Source organism: Camelus bactrianus, chromosome 11 (assembly GCF_048773025.1).
Source record: "Camelus bactrianus isolate YW-2024 breed Bactrian camel chromosome 11, ASM4877302v1, whole genome shotgun sequence".
Classification (NCBI taxonomy): domain Eukaryota; kingdom Metazoa; phylum Chordata; class Mammalia; order Artiodactyla; family Camelidae; genus Camelus; species Camelus bactrianus.
This window is the reverse complement of record NC_133549.1, coordinates 49805164-49826831: the sequence shown is the minus strand read 5'-3', so window position 1 is coordinate 49826831 and position 21668 is coordinate 49805164. Positions and strand designations below refer to the sequence as shown.

The 21668-nt window shown below is 40.9% G+C and overlaps 1 protein-coding gene across 1 annotated transcript in view; it reads right to left on the bottom strand.

The window, feature by feature from the left end:
- The window catches only part of LIPA (lipase A, lysosomal acid type), a 118330-nt gene that overhangs the window by 38546 nt on the left and 58116 nt on the right, over positions 1–21668 (bottom strand). The window lies entirely within an intron of this gene.

Below are 21668 nucleotides of genomic sequence, written 5' to 3'. Positions count from 1 at the left end.
GCAGCCGCCCGGATTCTTAGTGGCTGGCGGCTGCCCAGCCCTGCCCTAGGAGCTCCTGCAGGTCCGCCGCCCTCCGCGCCTGGCACAACAGTTCCTGAGCTCCGTAGATGAAAAGCAATTATATGCTACGTATAAAGCGTTTAGCATGGTGCCTGACGCAGAGCAATCTTGCCGTACATTTTATTTTTATTACTAAAATGCCTAGCATTATTGCCAGCAGGGGTACAGCAACCAAGCAAAATCCCTCTTCTCCTTACTTTCTGATGGGAAGAGATACTATGAATAAAAATTAAAATGAAGTAGTGGAAAGTGCTATGAAGAACAATAAAATAGTAAAAGGGTAATGAAAGAGGATGCTATGCTATGTACAAAGTAAACGGGAAAGGACCCTCTAACGAAGTGACATCAGAGCACAAGTCGTTAGGAGGTGATTGAGAGCCATGTGGACACTAGGGAAAGAGCCTTCTGAGAGTGAGAGAATAGCAAATGCAAAGGCCCTGAGGCAGGAGTATTCTTAGTGGGTTCTAGTAAGCATAATGCAGTCAGTGTGGCTGGGACAGGATGTGCTTGGTGGAGAGTGGTAGAACATGAAGTCCTAGAGATAGTTAGGGGCCAGTTGTAACGACTTTGCTTTTTCTTCTGACCAAGATGAGAAGCCATTGGAAGGTTTTCAGTAGAAAGGCAGCATAATCTGGTTTACAGTTTAGAAAGATCACGCTGATTGCTGGAGTCATTACAGAAGCAGGGAGACTAGTGAGAAGGCTACTGCAATAATCCAAGTGAGAATTAATAATGGCTTACACCAGGGTGGTGAGAGCGGTGGAAGTGGAGAAAAATAGTCACCTCTGGTTGTGTTCCTAAAGTCAAACCAACAGGCTCTGCAGGTGCATTGAATACAGGTATGAGAGAGAAAGTGGTGCCCAGGTTGGTGCTAATGTGTTTAGTATGATGGGACTGCCATGAATTCAAATGGAGAAAGTACCAAGAAGGGCAGCTCAGGAAGGAAATCAAGAGTTTGTTCTCGATCTGCTGACTTACAGAATTCTATCAGCTAAGGCCCTATTAGGAAATAGAACCACCTCAAGGTTTCCAAAGAGAAGAAACATCACACATGTAGTGGAATTGCTGGAAAGCCAAACAGGGTTTAGGCAGGCCCCTCAGAGATTAACCACAGTAGGAAGTGCATTACTAGGAACAGAAGTGTCACCAGAGATCAGAGGTTGTGGTGTTGAGCAGCAGCCCAGGAGTGTGCAAGGCTGAAAGAGGGAAACTAGAAATACCAACAGCATTTTCTTCCTTCTATCTTCCAATTTCCCACCCATCCTTCCTGTGGGTCAAATGTAGCCTGAAGACAGCTGACAAAGGAGCATCAGAAAAGCAGCCTGCAGAATCGGATCCCTCCACCCTCCACAATACAGAGCAAAGCAGGGGATGGATAGGGGGTGGATCTGGAGACTAAACAGCAAAAATCAGCACTGAGATATGCAAGTCTAGAGCTCGAAGTCAAGTTCTAGGATAGAGACGTGATTTGGGAATAATCAGCTTAGAGACAGTATTTAAAGCCATGAGAATGAGTGAGATCTCCCACAGAGTAAGCATAAATAACAAAGAATGTACATATAGTCAGGAGATACTAAGCTGAGAAGACAGTGAGGTTTGGAGAACTGAAAGTGTTGTACTCGACACTCAGGGAAGAAGAAAATTTGAGAAAGAGGAAATGATTGACTTGGGCAGGTGCCAATGATAGCTTGAGTGAGGTAAGCACTGAGAAGTGAGCCAGATTTAGCATCATTTCTGTGTGTCAGACACCGTGCTAAATGAGCCCATTACCTAGAGTGTCTCACTCAATTCCCACACTACCTCCATGTCCCCATTTTACAGGCAAGGACATGGAGGCTTAGAAAGGTTGAATATATTATCCCAAATCACAAAGAGAGAAAGTGATCTGGCCCAAAATGCAATCCAAGAAAATTAAATCCAGGTTGTCATCTATGAATGAATGAATAAATGAAAATACAGCCGAGAAGTTCCTTCAGCCAGTTAAGGGAGGATATTACACTCGCCCTCCTGTTTTGGTCCACTGTAATCTACAGTGATTGGTGGTTCACCCATGCCTTTAGTATAAAGAGAAAGCTTTACAGAAGACCAGAGGTACAAGGTGTTTGGTGTTTGGGGGAGGTGGGGAGAGCATGAGTGTGTCTGTGTGTAACTGCATGTGTGTGTGATGTGCGCACTTTATAAGCCACATGGTAGATTGAAGACTGAAACAATTATCCTAATGGCAGTTCTGCTCGCAGCCAAGACGGAGCAGCGATGACCAGATTTACTCTCCCATCCTATGAAACTAGGAAAAAATATGGAAGAAATGGTTTCAGATAGTGGAATACAGATAGTATAGGAGAGTGGTCCCTAAGAAAAAGAAAACAAATGAAGTTAAGCCCTGCAATTGTCCCAGGTAAAACTGCCTGGAGAGAACTTCCAGACGATAGTTCAGGGAGAGGGGAACCCAAGCAAAATCCAGGGATTCCTCTGAAAGGTGGAGACAGATGAGAATTCAGGAAGGCTGGGCAGTAAAGGGTGCAGGGCAGAGTAGTGGAGTGGAGAGAGTGGCAGAGAGAGCCAGGGGGCTTTGGAGATTCGCAAAGGGTTCCCCTCAAGCCTTGGGCTGAGTACTAATTGGAACCTCCATGTGAAGAAACCACACCAAGGAAAGAACCACCTGAAAAAAAAAAGAAAAGAAAAACAAATGAGAAAATCCTCCAAGTTCACACAAAACTGGGAATAGTTCAGGCTACACTCAGCAAAGGGTGGGAAAACCTTGTAATATACAAGGTGCTAGGTAGACGATTCATAAGGATATTACCTCAGTATCTGAGCAAAATTGGCCTTAAAGCAAGGCTGCTTAAAAATAAGTGCTCTATAATGGACCTCCAATTGATTTACACCAGGTGCCAAGACAGTTCAGCGGGGAAAGGATCATCTTTTTAACAAATGGAGAATATATGCAAAACATATGCACCCTTGAATCTTATCTCACATCGTATACAAAAAATAACTCCAAATGAGCCACAGACATACATTGGAGAGCTAAAACTATAGAACTTCTAGGGGAAAAAACTTAAGAGAAAATCTTGGGCTTGTCAAAGGTTCCTTAAATAAAACATAAAAAATATAACCCATGGGGGGAAATAACAATACATTGGACTTCTTCAAAATTAAAAATTTTTTTTTCTGAAATAGACTCTATAAGCACAGTGAGATACACACTTCATACTAAGGTGATTACAATAAAAAAAAACAGATAATAAGAAGTGTTGATGATGATGTAGAGAAACTAGAACCCTCATCTACTGCTACTGGGAATGCAAAATAACACAACTGTTTTGGAAAATAATCTGCGGTTTTTAAAAAGGCTAAACAAGACTTTGCCTATGACCCAGCAATTCCACTCCTGTGTATATGCCCAAGAGATGAAAACTTTTGTCCACATAAAAACTTGTACATGAATGTTCATAGAAGAATTATTCATAAAAGCCAAAAAGTAGTGACAACTCAATGTCCATCAACTCAGGAACTGGTAAATAAAATGTGACATATCTGTACAATGGAATATTATTCCATAATTTTAAAAAATGAAGTACTGATACATGCTACAATATGGATGAACCTTGAAAACATTATGGTAAGTGAAAAAAGCTAGTCTCTCACACACACATACACACACCCATTTACATGAAACATCCAGAATAGGCAAATTGATAGATAAAGAAAGCAGATTAGTGGCTGCCTAAGGGTGGTGGTGGGGGATGAGGAGAATGTACATTGATGTCTAAAGGGTGCAGGGTCTCTTTTGGGAGTGATGAAAGTGTTCTAAAATTAATTGTGGTGATGGTTGTATAATTTTGTGAATAAACTGAAAGCCATTTAATTGTATACTTTAAATGGGCGAATTGCCTGGTATACGAATTATATCTGAATAAAGCTGTTTTTAAAAAATTTTGTTAAATGGTAAGATGTGCTCCTTATAATTTAATTAGAAGACTAAAAACCCAGTCAAAAGTGGGCAAAAGACTTGGATGTATCATCAAAGTAGCTATACAGCTGGCAAAGAAACATGAAAATATGTTCACCATCGTCAGTCATCAAGGAAATGCAAATTAAAGCCACAGTGAGATATATATGCCTACCATATGACTCAACTCTTCTACTCCTAAGTATTTACCTAAAAGAAATGAAAGTATTTGTACACAAGTGACTACAGCAGCTTTATTTGTCATAGGCAAAAACTGGAAACAACACAAATGCCCATCAAAAGGTAAATGGAAAAACAAATTGGTATATCCACACCAAGGAATATTACTCAGCAATAAAAAATAATGAGCCATTGATGCAAAGAACAACATGTATAACTCAAAATAATTATGCTAGGTGAAAGAAGACAGACAAAAACAGTACAGATGGTATGATTTCATTTATAGAAAGTTCTATAAAAGTTAAATTAATCTATGTAGACAGAAAGAAGATTAGTGGTTGCCTGGGGAAGGAATTTTTGCAGAAGAGCAGGTTGGATTACAAAGGAGGGGTGAGGAAACTTTTGGAAGGAATGGATATGTTAATTATCTTGATTGTGATTATGGTTTCATGGCTTTATATACATGTCAAAATTCATCAACATGTATACTTTAAATATGTATGGTTTAATCCTCATCAATTATACCTCAATAAACCTGTTTAAAAATGCTAATGGCTGCCATTTTTGAGCCCTTACTATGTGCCAGATACAATACTAAATAGTTTACATTCATTATCTTGTTAAATCATTAACCATTCAACAGCTATGTTTCCTCTTCTGTATATGAGGATATAGAAGCCAAGGTCATGAAGGTAGCATTCAAACTCAAATCGCCTGATGCCAAAGAGCCAGTTCTTACTCACTGCCTCATAATTGTAACCTATTTCTATTCATCTCTTCTTTTGATGTCAGTTTCAGTTAGGCCTGTGTTCTTCCAAGTGCCACACCCCCACCATTGTTTTCTGCTTCACTCTGGGAGGGTATCTGCCTGCCTCTATGGTGTCTAGACTCGGAACATGCAAGGGTCCTCAATAGTCTGCCCTCGCTAATGTCTCCAGTCCCATTTCTGGTCACACACTCCCTCAGACCTTAAATTCCAGCCATGTATAACAGTTTGCAGACTCTAAGAGGGCACCTCTTCTATGGGTTGTGTCTTCTACTTGGAATACCTTCATCTATCCCTGACGCCCAACCCCCAACCTGACAGCTTGATGAACATCTGATCATCTACTAAGATTTGGTTCAAACAATACCTTCTCAAGGAAACCTGCTTCTCCATTTCCAATGTTCCTTATCTCACCCCAGATATATCAATTTCAGATGAGTTGGTCAAAAACACAATGTTAAAACAAAACTTTGGGCCAAAAACAATATTTCCAGTAACTGATTTTTTTTTTAAGCACTAGTAATTTGGTGGGCACAATGCAGGTTTTTCTACAACTTTTACTGCATCTTTTAGTAATTTTTGTTTACTTTCCAGATGTTTCTGGGGCCTTTCTTTCCCTCCATTTCTTCATCTGCAAAATGGGAATCATCAGAGAACTCACCTAATAGGGTTGTTAAGGATTTTAAATGAGTTATTTAGCCCCACGTATTAAATTTTAAAGTACATGAGAAGTATTTAAACATTGTCCAGAAAATACTAAGTACTCATTTGTTATCTGTTATTATCACTGTTTTTTTAATTACCTAAGTAATATTCCTGTAATTCCACATGTAATCCAAGTTAACTGTAAAAAACAGAAAATGAGAATAACTAAAACAAACAAAAATCTACAATAATCTCACAAAGAGAAAACCTTTGGTAAATTTTCTATATATCTCTGTGGACCTATTTTCTACACACATATGCTTATTTAATTTTTACATAATGAAACATTTTATACATAATTTTATATAAATTTTATACCCTGATTTTTTTAGGATTCTGTGTACTTCTGACTTATTTTTGTTCATTAAGTCATCTGATTGAACACATTTCTGAGATTTAAAAATAATTTATGCCCAGTGTATAGACTGAAAGTAAATTTATTGAAAGTAGAAGTTTACAATTGCCAGCATGTACTCTAAGTTTTAACCTTTTATTCTTTTTTTAAAGTAACTTTTTTCTAAGTTACTTTGATGTTTAAAATTTATAATTTACTTAACTTGAGAAGATAATTTTTAAAATGTTTTGTCAGAATAATAGTTCTCAAATCGTGTTTATGAAGACACTAGTATGTTTATGAAGACAGAGTTCTATTAAATAAGTACTTTGCAGGCTATACTGAAGCTAGTGGCATTTTTATGACAAAGTTTCTTTTGAATATGTACACTAAGTATAACAGAAATACCACACACTTGCCATTTGAGAGGTTTAATTTTGTTAAGAGTGCAATGTTTGTATCCCAGATTACAAGGGGACACTGCCTAGTATGTGATGTGAGGCAAAGTACATAACATCATTATTCATGAATTTCTCCATTTATAAATTGAGCCTCTTATGAGGCACTCATAGTATTATTGAGCAGGTTGCACAGAGAATATTCATGTAAAATATTAAGATGGTCCCTGCCCTGTAACAAGCATTCAGTAAACGTAATTGTTTGGTCCTAATCACAATGTGATAATCCCACTTCAAGAAATACTACAGGGGGAAAGAATTTGGCAGTTTCTCAAAAGGCTAAATAAATGTGGAGTTACCACATGACCCAGCAATTTAACTCCTAGGTATATACCCAAGAGAAATGGAAACTGATGTGCGCAACAAAAACTTGTTCATGAATATCCATAGCAGCATTATTCATAGTACCCCGAAAATAGAAACAACAAATATCCTTCAGCTGATGAATGGATGGATAAAATGTGATATATCTGTACAACAGAAAGATATTTGGCAATAAAAAGGAACGCTGTAATGATATATGCCACAACGTGGACAAACCTTGAAAATATCATGCCAAGTGAAAGAAGTCATTCCTAATTATACATATTGTATAATTCTAGTCATATATTTCCAGATAGGCAAATCATTAGAAACAGAAAATAGATTAGATTGGGAGGGACAGAGGCAAGGGGGAAGTGGGCAGTGATTGTTAATAGGTACAAAGTTTCTTTGGGGGAAGACGAAAATGTTCTGGAATTAAATAAATTAGCGGGATTGTTACACACTATACAATTCAATGAATATACTAAAAATCACTGAACTGTGTACTTGAAAAGGGTGAATATTATGGTAGGTGAATTATATCTCAATAAAGCTGTTAAAAAAAGACATGCGAGTCTGAGCAGACAGGTGTTAAGAGAATTTGAGCTGGGATGCACATCAGGGTGTGGTCTGAAGTTTGTCACTTTTATGAGTTACAGTACTTCTAAAGTACCATATGTTTCTGTTTCAATTTTCCATTCCCTCTTTTTTTATTGAAGTTACAATTGATTTATAATATTAAGGTGTACAGCATTGTGATTCAGTATTTATACAGATTATGTTCCATTAAAAGTCATTGCAAGATAATGGCTGTAATTCCCTGTGCTATACATTATACCTTTGTTGCTAATCTATTTTATACGTAGTAGTTTGTATCTCTTAGTCCCAAACCCCTAATGTGCCCTCTCTTCTTTGGTAACCACTAGTTTGTTTCCTATATCTGTGAGTCTGTTTCTGTTTTGCATATACATTCACTTGTATTATTTTTTACATTCCACATATAAGTGACATATAATATTTGTCCTTCTCTGTCTGACTTATTTCACTAAGCATAATATTCTCTAGGTCCATTCATGTTGCTGCAAATGGCAGAAGTGCATTCTTTTTTATGGCTTTTAATAATGGCTACATATACCACACCTTCTTTATCCATCTACGGATGGGTAAAAGGGTTGCTTCCATATCCTGGCTGTTGTAAATAGTGCTGCCAGGAACAGCACTTCTGCCCTTCTGCTTGGATCTCAAAACCCAGGAGCAGATGCTGGAACGTTACCTCCTATGTCTGGCCTATCAGTGAGTCCCGATCTCTCTCTCCATGTGTAACCTTGGACACCATGAATTCGGTCTGCCCAGGGTCCCAGTAGTCAGAGAGTGGCTCAGTGTAGAGCTTTAATTCCTCATATCATGACCCACAGTAACCCATGATCCTTCACAAATTGCTCTAAAGTGTCTGTCTTGGTGGGATTGAGAATGAGACGTTTCCTGAGCAGATACTCACGTTACATTGACAAGAATAGGTGTCCTGTTCTGCTCAGAACCCGCTCTCATAACTCCTTGAGTTTCCTTCCTTCAGAAGGCAAGAATCCATTGGCCAGTATAATCAGCAGGACTTCCTGGGGTTCTTCCCTGGAAGAGTTGTGGTGCAGCGTGAGGCATGCTGCCCCAGAAAGTACCTGCCTTGTTGTAAAAGGTGAATTTGTCGCTGAAGACAGAGTTTGCAATCTTGATGTTCAGGTTAGCATCCACCAGCAGCTTTTCTGCCCTTAAATCCCCATGGACAGTACCCTCCTGGTGGCCGTCTGCACAGCGCACACTTTCTGCTGGAATCTGCCTTCAGCCTGTTTGCTTTCCTGTTGCCGTGAGCCACGAGGTACTCAAACGCCTCTCCTCCACTAGTGTCCTTCCTAACAAGGCGGAGAGTTTCCTCAGCTGCCGTCACTTCTAATATTTAACTATGTTGGGATGATCCAAGCCTTCGTGATTCCTGCTTTGCGGCATAGTCTCTGGATGTTGGAGGAGTCTGCTGAGTCCTGTCAGTGATTGTCACAGCTATCGCTTTCCCAGTCGGGATGGGCTGGCCAACTTCACCATAGCCAAGTCACCCTTGCCCACGGGTCTCCATGGTCTGGAGGAGACCGTGTGAATCTGAGTCTCCTCAGGAGAGATGGCTCACGGGCCCTTCAGTAAGTCGGACTCACTGCTGAGCTTGGAGTTAAGGCGTCCTAAGGTCAGCTTACATTTGGGAAGAGCTGGTGAGAAGCTTGGTCCGAACTGCCTCAAAAACAAATCAGCTCAAAGTTCACCTGATGAACTGGTCTTTATAATGGGATCAAAACACAATGCCGAAAGAATATGAAAAGGAATATATATATAGAGAGAGAGAGAACTGAATCACTATGCTGTACACCAGAAATTAATACATTGTAAATTACACTTCAGTTAAAAACAATGCCAGACAAAAATAAAAATAAACTAAACAAATAACAAAGTGAAAAGGAAATGAGTAAAAAGAATAAAGAAAAAAAGAAAAAGAGGATTAAAAAAAGAAAAATGAGAAAAATAAAGAAAAAATAAGTAAACTGAAAAGGGAAATAAAGAAAAAGAAAAAAGTAAAGAAAATAAATAACAAATGAAACAGACAAAAATGCCAAGGGGGAAACGGACTACCTTTGGTTAAAAGTCCCTCAGGTCACTGATAAGCGGCTTTCTTAGCCAGAAAGACAGATAATTTAGGCCCAGCCAGGGACTGAGATGGGTGCTGGGAACTCCAAGGCAATAGTTTCATATGAGGTCATAGGAAGAAATGAACCTATCAACAGGGCTGGGGATAATCTGCTGTGCTTTTTATGTGGGTTATAGCAACTGACATTACCTTATTAGAAATTGAAACCTGCAGGATGTTTCAGTGGACTTTTCGAGTTTGGAAAGCTGCAGTAATTTTTAACTTCTGAAAACATCATAATGTCTACACTTAAAATATTCAGTATCTTTAAAGACTGAATGATTGGTCTTAAAACAATGCCACAACTTAATTGGCATTATGATATTGTACGAAATGTTATATTGCATAGGACACAACAAAGTACATTATTATTATCTATAAAGCTGAAGGGAAGCTAGCAGTCATCATACTTTGATTTCTTATTCACAGTTTTGCCCAGTTTCTTCGGAGTACATTACTCCCTTTCCATACTCCTACCTCAGGGCTCTGCAGTATCTCCTACTTTGGCCTGGAACGTTCTTTCCCAGAGATCCTTAAAACTTCCTTCCCCATATCATTCAAGTCTTTGCTCCAATGTCATCTTTTTAGTGAGACCTTCCCTGATTTACCTATTTGTTCTTATAAAACCCCTTGTGTAACTTATCTGCCATCCCTATACAAAACTTTGTATTCTGGAAATTTTCAAACATACACAAAATTTTAAAAAGTATCTTCCTCATGTATCTATCATCCAACATCAATAATCCACAACATAATTGCAGTCTTAGTTTACACATAAACACTTTAATCTGCATCTTTAACTAAGTACTTGTATTTTAAAAACACAGGCACCATGCCATTATGAAATCTAACAAACTAGCAATATCACATACCAGTATATACTCAAACCTCCCAGTTATCTCAAAGATGTCTGCCACAGTTGATATGTTTGACCAAGTTTGGGATAAACTGCTGTAGGTGCCACAGGGATCTAGCACAGAGCACCTTGCCTGTGCTCAATCAGTCCAATGGTTTGGAGCATCTTCACCGTATTGTCAATTGATTTGAAGCCCAGCCCAAACTGGTTCTCAATCTTCATTTACCTATCTCTTTCTGCTATTCTCAATATATCTCCACCCACTGCCACCCTACTTTCCTACTTTTATGATAGGGTCAGAGGCACCAAAATGTCTACTGATTTCTTTATGGCTCATTCAGAAAATTGTGTCAATGGGACAAAAATCAATTAGGATGACTTTACTTATCTGATTTGATGCTGTAAACAAACACACATTTTCCATCATCCTGTGAAAGGTCAGGAGGGTGAGACCAGTGGGTGACAAGCAGATGTCAAGAGTGATTAAAGATAGAAATATTTCAAAAAATCAGTGTGTGTGCTGTGTGTGTGTGTGAATTGATGTGTATGATTTGTGTGTGTGTATGTGTGTGTGTGTCTAGGCAAGAGAAGCTGGATCTCAGCTTTAAAACCTAAGTAGTACTAAGCTGAATCTCTTTGATTCACTGTGCCATTAGGGTACTCAGGCACCAGTTGTTACTGGTGTGTCACTGTCTGGGGTGGTGCCCTACTAGGGGCCATTTGCAGAAATGACTAGGAGCCTCTTGGGAAAGGACTGAAGGGAAGGGAAGAGAGAACGGGAGAACACAAATTTGGTCTGAGGAACATGGCTCAGTGTGAAAGGGAGAGGAGGCTCTAGGAGTATTTTTTGTTCTAGCTCTGCCTTCCCTCCCTCCTCCTCCTAGGCACGTGCATAGGTAAAAGTACGTTAAATCTCCTCTATCACCACAGTTTCCATACGTGGTGACCTGGCTACATGTAAAGACCCATTGCAAAACTTTTTCCCACTTCGCTGGGGAGCAGGAGGCCTGGCCAAGGACCAGAGCAGCCGGTGCCAGACTTGGCTTGGGCTTTGGAGGGAGCAGTGGCAGAAGTGTCACCATGGCACGTGGAGCAGGGAGAAGAAACCCCATGGACACTCCAGGGAGCTCCCAGACATATTTGGGGAGTGGGGGTTGGCTCAGGCAGGGCTGGATTCTACCACTGTGAGTGGAAATGGAGCCAGAGAAACAGGATTTTGCTTCTTTCCTCTGTTTCTATACAGAGACCCTGGTTTTGACTCCAAGTTGGAGTGACCTGGGAAACACTGGTGACAGTAGGGGTATGAAACCAGTTACATTTAGTGAAAGCCTGTCATTGCTGGAGCTCATTGCAAACAAGCCTGCTTTACAAAGCTAAGGAAAAGAACTTTGTTGACTTTTTATAATTCAGTGAAATTGATCAATAAAAATTACTCACTTTGCACAGACGTGGGTAACAAACTTGAATAACAAAATCTCCAGGCTTAGAACCCATTAAGGATATCATATCCTGTATTTCCATCAGAAAATTATGGTCATATGGTCCTCCTCTCTCCCCTCGGTCTCTCTCATCCATCTCAGACCTATTAGTCAGGAGGTGTCTGGTATCTGGGAACATCTCAGCATCTCCACTCAGGCCTCCATTGACTCAACAGCTGCTCCCGTTCTGGAGCAGCTGGGAGTCCTGGGGATCAGAGATTCTCACTGGGTGGGGAAATCTACAGGGCTCCACGCACTGCTCCACGCACTGCTCCACCCTTAGGAGTGTCTGGGGAGAAAGAATAGACACTGAAATTAGAAAAGGAAGAGAGAAGAAAACAACAGAAGGACAGTGTCGTGTAATGCTAACAGCATGGGCTCTGAAGTCAAAGATGACATTCAAATTTCAGCTCCCCTGGGGGACATTAGTGAAGGTTTCTTAACTCTCTGAAGCCTCAATTTTCTTGTCTAGCGAATGGCAAGCATAACCACCCGTGCCTTAGCTGCAGGGCCATCCCGAGGCTGTGCAGGCCTCCAACAAATATTTTTGTGGATCCTCATCTCTATAACTGATTTGGGTCTCCTCAAATGAGTGAGCCAGGACCATTCTGGCAGCTGAATCTCATACCATCTCACCTGAGAGATTCTCATTTTAGGCCCATTTGTGTATTTTTGCTCTCAGTGCTTGTGCTTCTGGTGTTATATCCAAAAAAGATCATCGTCAGGACCAATGTCAAGGCGCTTTTTCTGCAAGGACAATTTTAACAGATCCTGGGGGAGTGGAAGGTGCTATCTCATTTCTCCACAAGGGGGCGGGCTTGGCCAGCTCAATAGCCCCTTCCCAGCTGGGCTATGACAAGTCCATCTTCCTTCCCCAAAAAGGTTTCCACACCCCCTTCAGAAGTGAGTGCTTGAGGAACACCACCATTTTTCTTTTGTATTTCTTATTTGAAAAGGAATACACAGAAAATTAAGAAAATACAGAAAACCACAAAGAAAAAAATTCATCCAGTCTCAGAGCACAGAGATTCCACTACCATTTTACTGTGGAATGAGTTGAATTTTCCTTTTTAAATTAAAGTAACAACTCGCACCACAATTTCTCTTGGGAAAGGGGGGTCTATTTTCCTTCTTCATATTTGTTTTCTTTTTCTCTTTTTTTTTTTTTTTTTTTTGAGAAAAATAAGCTGGTATATTTTCTGAATTCAGCATGGGAGGACATCTCGTCCCTGGGTACAGGGAAACAGATGGGGCGTGGGGGCTGGATGTCCTCTAACAAAAGGGGCTCAGAGGTGGGAGGAAGGTCGATGGCCTGACTTTTTTGCTTTGTCTGTTTTTTTGGTGTTTGTTTTCCACTGTGTGAATGGATATTTGGGGGAGCACTTTGCAGAGGTGTTAATTTCACATCTAGGTCAAAACAAGCAGCATGAACAAGGATTCCCGGAAGGAGGAACTTGGGAGCCCATAAACACTGAAGCCCGTGGGAAGCGGGAAGCGGCAGAAATCTCCGGCAGAACTTGGGGCTCCTACAGCCTGTGGCGGACTGACAGGGGTGAGTCAGCTCTACCCAGAAACGTGGGGAAAGAAAACACCCAGCTGGGCTGTAAGTGTCATGCTAGAAATACATCATTGGGATCATACTCTTATTATATATATCGTATATATATGTAACACATATATTTTATCCTATTATAATTTTTTACTTTATATTCTGGAGTATTTCTCTTGTTCATTAAAAACATATACATATACACAACATATATCCATGTGTGTAAATATATATTTATTTACATATATAAAACTTAGAACGTTTAAAAACTGCAATATTCCATCATTTAGATGAAACTCTGGTGCCTAAATTTGGATGTTGAGGGTGTTTCTGTGGCAGTGACTATTAAAGACAACCTCTTGACCTGATTTGGAGCTCAGAGGGCTGAGGATTCACTTCTGACATATCTTCCACAGCTCTGGCCATTCCTGCCCCCAGAGACCCCCCAGGACCCCCCCCCCCAGGCACAGTGGCGACCACTCTCGCATTGCATTCAGCTATTAACATCGTGTGTTTCCACTTCCTCCACAACACCAGGGGCTCCCTGATCTCAGGACACCTCCTGTTTCATCTTCCTCGTGCAGCTCAGGCATACTGTGTAGGTTCAGGACATGTTTTAAATAAACACGAGTGTTGAGTCAATGGGCAGACCTCCCCCCACCCCCAGTCATGGGCGGACACCCACCTCCGTCACGCTTCTCCTATTCTGGTGAGGCAGCATTCTACGCTGACGTTAAATCTACTCCCCACAGTGCTTAGATGAGCCCGAGGAGGCGTGTTTTCATGACTCCTGCGTCCAGGTAACTGCACTTACATAGATTCTTTTCATGTGTGACATCCAGCAGGTTTTCCCAAGAGTATTTTGTATTGACCATTGTTCTGTTTTCTGAAGATGCAAGAGAGTGTGGGGAGGGGTGCATGAGATGGGGAAAGAGGGGGCAAGCTGAGACTTCCCCCTGGCATGCCTTGATATGCAATTACTATTATGACTTTAGGTAGTTAGACCCTTAAAATACCACATTCTAGTTCTAGAAAAACTTAAGACCTCAAGAGGAAAAAATATGAGAACCAGAACCCATGTCTTGCTATTTTGAATTTGAATGGTTGAAAGGATACCCATGCACACAATTTCTCCCAGTCCTTGACTTTGTAGACTTTACTGTCTCTAACATGTTTGATATCTGAAGAATTGAGCTATTAACTAAAATATAGGCTTTTTTAAATTGGCAGCTGAGAAGAGAAGCACCTTCCAGAACCAACACATCCTTTGTGTGACAAATTAAGTGTTTCCTTTGCTTTTTTTTTTTTTTTTTTTTTTTGCCTGTAGCTTGTCTTTAAAAGGTGAGGCCTGGTGACTGTGTCAAGCAGGTCTCTTTCAGTGGCAAGCAGAATAAAGGGAGTGGGCACTAGGCAACGTGATCCTTCACTTGCAGAAGAGAATGCAATACATACAAGCTCAGAGAGAAAGGAAACTATGGGCACCTTTAGACAGTTCATTCAACTTAAGTCGGTCTTTTCCAATTTTTTTCCTCTCTCTTTCACTTTCTTCTTACTGTAACAGAATTTCGATGAGTTAAGATACTCAAGACCAAATCAACTGTATGAATATTATACTTTCAACAAAATAAAAATGGAAACTAACCTTAAAAACAGAGAAACAAATGATGTCTTCAATAAAAACATATGCTTTTCAGGTACATTGAATCTTAGTGTCTTGTAACTAGAAGGGCCCATGGAAGTAATTTATCCAAACCCTCTATACTACACCACTACTCCTTCCAGTGACCTGCCAGACACTATTAATTGATTGCAGCATTTTTCCCACGATGCAGACATGAGCTCAGAATCCTTCCCAGCAAACCATTCCAGTCCTTTGCTACCAACTCATGGGAGTTGATACTCAAGATGAAACTTTCTGCTCATCGTGGCTTAGCCATACTACCCACTCTATGAAGGCCAGTAATCTTATAATGCCTTTGATGGATGATTCAAGGCTTCCCACATTTGCTTCCAACTTTCCTGTCTAGCTCTAAACAATTACATGCAGCCAAATGGAATGCTCTCTGGTCCCCAGTCAAGCCTTCATTGCTCTTATATTACTATGTAGCTCTTTGTACGCCTCCAGCATTGCTCCCTCCCCAGTAACAGTCCAGCATCCCTCAAGGACCATCCAAGAGCTGCTTCTGTAGCAACGTCTTCTAACCATTTATGCCTCACAGACTATAACATGATCACTCCTTCATTTAAACCTTCACAGCATTCTCCAGCTTATAATAAACCCTAGCAGGTGTTTTGCCACCAAGACTTCTTACATGGTTAGTGCTTTTTGTCTTTTGTTTAAGAAACCATGTCTGCCTCAATTTACCCATGCTTCTTTATATTATCAAGAAAGACTCTGAGGAAACAGAGAGAATGACTAATCACATCTTTGACAGTCAGAAAAGAGGTCTGCTAAGAGAAATATTGTAAAGTGGGGAGGGGCGAGGCGCCTACTAAAGAGAGGAGGAAGCCACAATTGGCAGGACTTTCTTGATAATTTAGTCAAAAAGTTTAGCCAATGTATAGACAGAGATGGCATGTTTGGGATGTTCAGTAAGATATTCCTGAGTAGCAACATCTGTAGTAGCAACACGAATTTGAAGTAAAAGGAGGCAGAGTGAGTAACACTAGGAGCCATTTCCTCAAGGTGCTCTGTGAATATGAAGGACTCGGCTCATCTAGCCAAGTCGACGCATTACAAAGACCCCAACCCACCCCCAGTTTAGAGCGCTGCCTCATCTTTATCCAACTTAATCACTGTCATCTGAGCCTTGGGCCATGCCTCCCAAGATTCAATGCCTTTTCATCTCAAGGAAAGGTTGAAGAATAAAACACATTCTTGATTTCTGGGATGATGACTGAAGAAGTCATAGCACCAGAAGCTGCTTCTGGCAATAGCAGCAGCACCAACAAATGAAGTCATTCTGTATCAATGTGGGTTCTGAGAGGAAGAGAACTCCAAGAACGTCTATCCTCGGGGAAGTCACTGCCTCTCCATCAGACGGAATGACAAATCCTGCTGGGGGCCTCGGTCCCCATCCTTACCCAGTCTCTTGTCATGGCCCAAGACTGAACTATCTTGCCCAGAATTTCCTTCTCTGTATGTTTCCAGCCAGGTTGAGTCAGAAGACAATTCTGCATGCGATTTGAAGGGTGGAAAAGAAGCAATCATTTTGCTTTTTATGCTTGGAAGGGCAAGGCAGGTGTTTTTGTAGCTCAGGGCACATTGTTGCTTATCTCCTGGCTCAAGCCCTTGGTATGCCAGGCCTGCAACTGTTTCCACCTTCCTCTGGATCCTCCTTCAGTGTCTCCAAGTCCTGGGCCAGGTGTGTGGTTGGCTCCATGGTGAAGGGCACCAGCTTCTCCTGCGGGCCCCTCATCATCAAGGCTGGAGGCAGTAAGAGCTAACTTGGCCTCCTGACCATTGTTGGGGGGATGAAGCAGTGCTGTGATTCTGGCCTGTCCTTGCTCTCCCCACATCCCATCCATCTTCCCTCCTCTACTGCCTCCCTGTGGACTTGAAGCCCCAGCATCAGACACAAAGACAAGAGTCTCCCAGAGACAACTTCACCAGCTCCCAGTCACATAAAATCAAATTCCTATAAAAAAAAATACATATAATATACACTTCCTAATGGCTCTTCTTCTCTCACTGAACCCTGACTAATATACAATTAAATTCAAGATACTTAGTGAAACTAGGAATTAAGAAATTAGTGATCTAGTTTCATTTTTGCTAATTCTGGTTCTTTGCACAAATTATTTTATTCTTTTAGGCCTCAGTACAGAGAGTTTTGCTCAGTGATCCACTTACATTTCATTCTAGCTCTAAGGCTACCAAATGACTTGATGACTCTATGCCGAGGTATACCAGATGCTTCACGATAGCTCTCTAACTACAACATATGGAGATTATATTGTGACTTCATTTATGTCTACATTATCTTAAACCCTCAACTACACAGTTTTTGTGACAGCAATGCCAGCTCAGTTCAAAATGTGACCTCTCTATTCCACAGTATCATTTTGTAGAGAATGTTAATCTGTAAAGGGTAGAGTTTAAAAATGTAGGTGTTAGGCAGTGTCCAGATAAAGCAGAATAAGAGAGTGAGGGACCTAGGGCACGTCATTTAAGGAGACACTCAGTCTCAAGGTCGTACTAGTGCAGAGTCAACACTGACACCATCCTGACAGCAAGTGTCTCTTTAAATTTTATTCCCTAGGTGCCCTACTCACCTCACCCCAGTCCTGTCCCTGGTTCTGGAGCCAGACTACTGGGGTTGAAGCAAAAATCCACGACTTGCAAGTGTGCAATCTTCAGCGAGTTATTTAATCCCTTTGAGTCTATGTCCTGATCTCTTTAAAAAAAAAGGATAATCACAATATATATCATAGTTAATGTCCAACAGCTAAAACAGCTTCTGGCACATAGTTAAGGATCAATGAACGTCAGCTTGAACATGATATGATATTTGAACATGAAAGGTACAGAACAGTGTCTCACACGTTGGTTGAAAATCAATCAATATTGACTGAGTGAGTTAATGAATATACAGAGATGGATGGATCGATGGTTGCACGGATGGACAAAATATCTATTCTCATTTCAGCTTCCCTGAATTTCCCCTCAGCTGTTCAGAAAAACACAGACAAAACAGAGAAAACACTCACAGACAAATTACTGCTGATTATTTTTAAATGGAGGGAAATATTTAAAACAACCTCAGCTGTTTATGATCGAGTTTAGGGATATGACTAGGTTGGGACGGGAAGATGCCTTCTTTCATTCATTCACTCATCTTCCAAGTAAAGAAAGGACAACCTGCAGTTGGAACTTCCCCAGTGTCTTTCACTCTATGGTTATTTTTACACAAATATGAGCCCCCTTCCCACTCTCCTTGTGGGAGCATATCCCCTGATTTGTTTTGTTTTGTTTTGTTCTTGGTTTTTTTGTTTTTAAATGTCCCAGTCTCACGTAGCTGTACCACAAAGGTAACTGGAAAAATGTGGAGTGCTATAAAATATGAGGGACAAGAGACGGCACACTGACACTGTAAGAACCCGGTACAAAGTCCTGCCTCTTTTCTCCAGTCTCCCCCTCCTTGATCCGAGTAAGTTCTTTGTGTGAATCCGGCTCAGGGCCAAGAGTCTTAGTGACTCAGAGGGTCACAACAGGAGAAAGAACACGTCTTCGCAAAGCATTTTACTGAGTTTCTTTCTTGGGAAGTATGAAGGGAGTGGTTTCATCTTCTCAGTTTTAATGACTTCATATTTGTGCTGAAAGGAAAAGAGCAGGCGACAGGACGACCGCTCTCCTTAACATCAGACTTTGGACAAGCAAGAGAGGCCAAGGCTGGACTGACTCCTAAAGCTGAAGTCCAAAACAAGAATAGCTGGGATTTCAGCCACTGTGTCCAACAGGTTTACAAACTAGACTTGAGAGAGAAATCTCTCTACTTCGGTGTGTCAGGGAGGAATACAGAAAGGCCCGCATAGTAACCACAATGTAATGCAATTAACATTCCTTAACAGCTTACAGATTTGTCAGGAACCATCCTTGGGGTTTCTCTTGGTTTATAGGTCACAACTTCTTTATCCCATTCATCCGTCACTGGACACTTAGATTATCTCCATGTGTTGGCCATTGTGAAAAACGCTGCAAGGAACATGAGGGCACAAGTATCTCTTTGACAGAGTGATTTCAATTCCTTCAGTGGAACTTCTGGGTCCAGTGGTAGTTCATTTCATTTTAATTTTGAGAGGGACCTGCATACTGTTTTCCATCGTGGTATAAATTCTTTAAAGACAGCTGCTGAGTCTAGTGAGAGTAACTCCGCAGCATGCCAACACCTGGGCCAGATGTACAGACAGTAGCGTGTGAAAAAGCAGGATGCCACTTTCAGAGAGAGTTCAGAAAGTTCATTCCGACAGGGAAACAATTGCTACATCAGCAACACAGCAGCTGTCAGCCACCTGGAATAAGCTGCGAGGACAAGGCCGTCTCCCACACCAGGAGTGCAGGCTGTCCTGGGCTCACTGACAGCAGGATGGAGAGCAGAGAACAAGGCATCCCTAACCTCTCCCTAAGCAAATCTGGTCACGGCAGGTAGTAAACATAAAACGTGACTCCAGATTTTTACTAGTCTATGAGGTGGCTTAATTGAGTAAATTAAGAGGACTTTCATGAATATAGGGACTAGAAGAAAAAGTTTTGGGGGTAAAAACAAGCTCCATTTTAGACTTACAGAATTCATTTATGATGGGGGTCAGCAATTTTTTTTTCCTGTAAAGGGCCAGAGAGTAAGTATTTTAGGCTTTGCAGGCCATATGTGGTCTTTGATGAATTTTTCCCCCTAGAACTTGTAGAATTCTCTTTGTCGCCAGTGTTCTAAAAGTTTTCAACCATGTACTTGGTAAAGGTTTATTTTTTACCCATTTGGAAACTTACCGCTTTCACTCAGGGAAATTTTATTGGATTTTTCTTGAATAATTTTTTTTCCTTTCATTTCATTTGTGCTTTCTCTCTAGAGCTCTCATTATTCAGATGCTGGTACTCATAGACTGATCCTCTAATTTTCTTATTTTATATACACTATTTTCCTTTCTTTATCTCTTTGTTCTACTATTTGAAAGACTTTTTTTTTTCTATTTCCTATTCTAATCTTTCTTTTGAGATTTTCCACTTAATTGTTGTTTTAATTTCCAAGAGTTCTTCCAAGTTCTTTACATGTTTGTTTTTTCATAGCATTTGATTTTATTTTCTAGAAGCAATGTCTTCTCCAATATCTCAATTTACTGATGATAGTTTGTTGTTGTTGTTGTTTTAAATCTTCTTCTCTCTGCAGATCACTTTTTCAACTGCTTATTTTAGCTGTGGTCCTCCATGTTAGAGACTTTCCTAAAAGATCTGGGGATCCTTTGATGCCAGTTCATAATTAAGAGTGAAACACTAAAGAACTGACCAGAAGCTTGGAGCGCGTGTGTGGGGCTTGGTGACTGAGCTTCCTTATGAGGAAGGAAGGTATTCGTCACTACCACCTGCACTGAGACACAGCCTGATTTCATTATCTTTAGGTTTTTTTTCCTCCTGGACCTCCTTGATTTCCTCCATTACTGTTTTCTAATCTTTTGCCTGGAAGAAATAACCCCGGCTGCAGCATTTTTACAGCTGACTTGGGAAGAAGACATGGTCTCAAAATTCAACTTGCAAACGGTAATTTAACACTCCTGTTTTCAGTGTAGTACCCCAGACTTTCACCTGTGCCTATAACCCCAGCCCAGGCCCCTCTATTTTATCCTCTATCTAGAATAAACTTACCACCTTCTACCTAGATTGGGGAGTGGGAGTTGCAAAGACTAGAGGCAGAGTGTACAGGTATAACTTCTTCTTAAGCTACCTTTTCATCAATCCCCATATTTTTAGCTCCATTTCATCCCTACACACACGCGCGCACACACACGCACACACACGCACACACATGCACACACTTCTGCGGCACTTCATGCCACTAATTTCTAAGCCACTGGAGAATTTTGCATTATAAATCGGGTTGCTTCCTGAATTTCCCTCACTGCTGACAGAGTTTGCTTTGTCAGGTTTAGTATAAGCAATTGCCTACTTGTCTAGATGTTTCAGAGTTTCCAAGAATTTATTGTCTTTGTGTTGTCTTCTATTTCTGTACTGGCTGTAATCCTTCATAAACAATGTCATTTTTAGCAGGATTTGAGGAGAGAGCTAAATAGACTCAATGTGCTCAACTGATAGTCCCATAATACCCTTAAATACTTTCATAGGCCATTATCTAGTTTAAAATTTTAATGTTTAAAGTTTTAATGGTTAAGGGATCGGGGAGTACAGCCACACACACACACACACACACACACACTGGTTAACTGATTCGGCCATGTACTTGCTGTCATACTGCGTAACACACACGCAGGGACTACACACACACACACAGGGACCACAGAGGGACTAAACACACACACACACACACACACACACACACACACACACACTGGTTAACTGATTCGGCCATGCACTTGCTGTCATACTGCGTAACACACACGCAGGGACTACACACACACACACAGGGACCACAGAGGGACTACACACACACACACACACACACACACACACACACACAAACACTGGTTAACTGATCGGCCATGCACTTGCTGTCATACTGCGTAACACACACGCAGGGACTACACACACACACACACACACACACACACACACTGGTTAACTGATTCGGCCATGTAC